Source organism: Condylura cristata, unplaced genomic scaffold, assembly GCF_000260355.1.
Source record: "Condylura cristata isolate star-nosed mole 26May11 unplaced genomic scaffold, ConCri1.0 scaffold00003, whole genome shotgun sequence".
Classification (NCBI taxonomy): domain Eukaryota; kingdom Metazoa; phylum Chordata; class Mammalia; order Eulipotyphla; family Talpidae; genus Condylura; species Condylura cristata.
This window is the reverse complement of record NW_004567104.1, coordinates 65500029-65503934: the sequence shown is the minus strand read 5'-3', so window position 1 is coordinate 65503934 and position 3906 is coordinate 65500029.

Sequence of the window (3906 nt, the reverse complement as noted above, 5' to 3'; positions counted from 1 at the left end):
TTAAAAAGTGCTGAGACACTGTAGCTATCTATAAAAGTAGAAGAATGATGTGCAGGGTCTACCTGTGGTGGTGCAAGAGGTTAAGTCTCAGCACTCTGAAACTGGGCAGCCACCGTAGCAGGAGTTCAGAATTCAATCCCCTGCCGGGGAGCTGACCCACATGGCGTGGCAGACCTCTCCTGCCTTGTCCACTGCTCCCTTCAGCAGTGTATCTCAATAGATGCACTTGTTCTACTCCCCACTCTGTCTCTGGTGAAGCCCTTCACCCCTTGCATCTCTACCTACACCCCAGTTCTTGAATAAAAAATAAATAAATCTTTATTAAAAAAAGAATGATTTGGTCATTAAAGCCAAGACATTTGTGACATTGTAAGGAAGGCAATGAAAACATTTCATAAGAGAAACTTACAGGTGACACTTGAGGCCTCATATTTGAAGGGATGATATCTGGACACAGGCACAGCATAGAAACCATGGCAAAGAAGTGCTTTCATAAATGTATTCCCACCCCTTCATAGATCAGTATGATTTGGCTTAATTTTAAACTATGGATACTAAAATTGGGTTGCTACTCCTTGGCAACATTTTATGAAGGATGCTAGACATGGGACGAGATAGAAATGCTGATTTTAAGGCTTTCTTCCAACTGGAAGTACTGAGTGATAGCATGTTGCTATCACAACTTCGTGCTATCTGCAACTCAGAGAGAAAGGGTAATCTGCCTATTTCTATACCACGCAGCTCATTTCATTTAAAAATGGAGTGAAAAAAGCCCTAAGAAGCCAGATAACCTGCATGTCAAGGTAATGGTCCAGATAACCCAATAGGTTTTGCTTACTTATGGTTTCTTTAGCACTGCAGAAAACTACCTAGCATAAATAAAATATGCAGTGCATCACCGTAAATATCTATTATAGTCATTATGTTGCCAAATGCAATATATTTTCTCCTATTTAATCTTTAAATCTCCATAATTAACATCTTTTTCATTAGAGAAGCTTTGTCTCATATATCATCCAATTTACAGGATTAAGTAGTAGAGTTCCCAAGGGTAATTGCTTCATCTATCTATAAAAGAAAATAGAGCATTGCACATTTTTACCTATAAAACATTTTTTTCATAGGTACACTAACAGTTAATTTCATTGCATATGTATATGTGTCTATTTCCCTTGGAAATAATATACCTACCAATAAACAATGAATCAGAGATTATTATATGACTACAGCCTCTCCACCTCACTGTAAGCACATAATCATTTTATAAAAATATATAAAAGAATATTTAAACAAACCATCTGATTAAAAACAAACATCTAGAAACAAAGAATATAAACATAAAGCAACAGACATTTCTTAATGGGCCAGTTTGTTAATTTCCAATCTACAATACAAAGAAGAGAAATGTCCCTGGTAGAGGCAAAGCTATGCAGACCCTTGAAAACTCCTTGAAATAAGATAGTGTTATGATCTCTGGCCCTCCTTGGTGGATTAAAGTGGTTTAAAGCACAATGCTGTGAAGCTCTCTGCAGCCACTGTAGTGGGAGTGTGATTCCCACCCCGGAGGTGACCCACATGGCTCAGCAGACCTCTTTTGACCTACCCGCTGCTCCCCTCACAGTGTATTTCAGTACATCTGCCTCTTCTGTTCCTGGTGAATCCTCTCACCCTCCACACCTCTGACCTACACCCCAATTCCTGTCTGCAGAAATAAATTAAAATTGAAAGACCATTCACAATATAAAGAACAAAGTCATAAGACCTACGAGAGAAACTAGAATGAAGAATCCTGTGAAAGAAATGATGTAAGTTTTTCATTACCAGTATATGAGACAGGTCACTGGAATAAAATATTTATATTTATAATAATGAGCAATACCAACAAAATATTCTCAACCTAGGTGCACTATCACGTATCACTGAGGAGAAAATTAACTCATTTTTCAATGTATCACTATGAATAGAGCTCATTACAACATCCTTCACTTTAAAGCATACGAAAGGGTACATTTGGAAGAGTTAAAATGTGTAACAATAAAAACAGATAATGGAGAATTAAAGAATTAGTACGATTAATTCCAACAAAAATATAATAAAAATTGAAAAAATAAGATTATTGGCAAAAAAAAAGGGTGTGGATTAATCATATGCAAGTGTCTACTGCCCCTGTGATTACGAAGGTGCCTCTTTTTATTCTTCCATTTCCTAATATATCTGTACTTTTAAAAAAAGAGAGAGAAAATGTACCATATACATATGCAATTATTTCACCTTTGCCATCTATCACCTTACATATTTAGCAAAGAAATGTGATCTAATCCAAGCCTTGCAACATGTGTGTGGGTGTGTGTGCATATGGGTTTATAAACTTATAGTTGCTGCATCCAGAGCAATGAAAATGATTTGTGAGAGAAGACTGAGGTGAGAGGAATTTAGAGAAAGATTTTTCTTTAATACACTACTGCCTGGAATCGTATTCTGATCTGATTCTTACAGACACACATGACCATCTGACTTTCAAATATGAGAACCTGCTGAGTTTGGGCTATGAGGCTAAGATTTTAAATCTCAAATCTTAATTTACAGATTGTATCAAGTATTTTGATTGCATGTCATAATACCAATCCTTGTGAATTCAATTTATGAATACATGAATAAACTTTTCCTCTTAAAATTTATATTAATGATGAGGTTCAAAATTCATTAACATCTCATTAGCCTAGAATAAGGATCACTTGAAAAAAATAATACACATTTTAAAAATGGATGAGTTCTAGTATCAAAAGGTTTTTGTCTCCAAAATTCTGCAAAATATGAGGCCATTCTTTCTTGAAACAAAGTCCAGTTCATTATGCATTTGGCGCCACATCAGATTTGCTAGTGAAATGCTAGTGAAGCCATTCCAGAGATGCTAATGAGTAAAATGAGAATGTTTTATTTTTCCAGATCGAGACAATTCTGCTAATAAAAATGTGGAAGTTGCTGTACTGAGTGCAATCCATGATCTACCAGACCTTGTTCCATACAAGATTTTTGACTATAATTTCAGTTGACATATACTGTAATTGCATGGGATGGGATTCAAATATGATAAACTGAATTTAAAATATCATGTTTTTTCTGGTTTCAAAAGTCTCATTTACTTGCAAAAAAAAGCAGAAAAATAGTTTCTATTAAGTCTAATTTTCAGGATTTCAATCGTATGGCTGTATTTATTAATTACACCCATTGTCAGGGTTTACTTTTTCTCTCATACTCTTTAGGCTCCAAAAATATGACATCATTCAAATAAATTTTGTCTTCTCTAAAAAAGTAATTCTGGGTAATATCTTTTGGTTGGGAATGAAAATTTTAATCTGGGATCTAGCAAGATAGCTTTAAATATATGAGTGCATAAGCATATTCTCTTTTTTATGAAGTTTCACTGGTTATTTATTAGATGAATTTTATTGATACTCTTAATTTCTTCTACATCTTCACTAAATTTGTGTAATTCTTATATCACTGACAGTTTGAGGAATATTATTGTGGGATTTTGGGTTTGTCAGTGTATTTCCTTATACATTAAACTTTGCTTTATATAATTAAAATGCCATTACATGCATAAAACTTTAGAATGCACAGAATAATATAATAAAGACACTATTTTTATAAACATATATTACTTAACATTTTGATTACATTATGAAATTTCAAAAGTTAAATTAATTTATCATTAATATTTCCCTTAATAGATTCTAGACATATTTTCCTATCAATGTACGTTTCTATGCATCTAACTTTGTACCAACCTATGTGTCTACATGTCTTCATCAACATCATCTATAAACTAGCTAGCTACCAATCTGCCAACATTTATTTGCCTTCATCATGGACACTTCACAAACAAACAGAATACTGTAATTG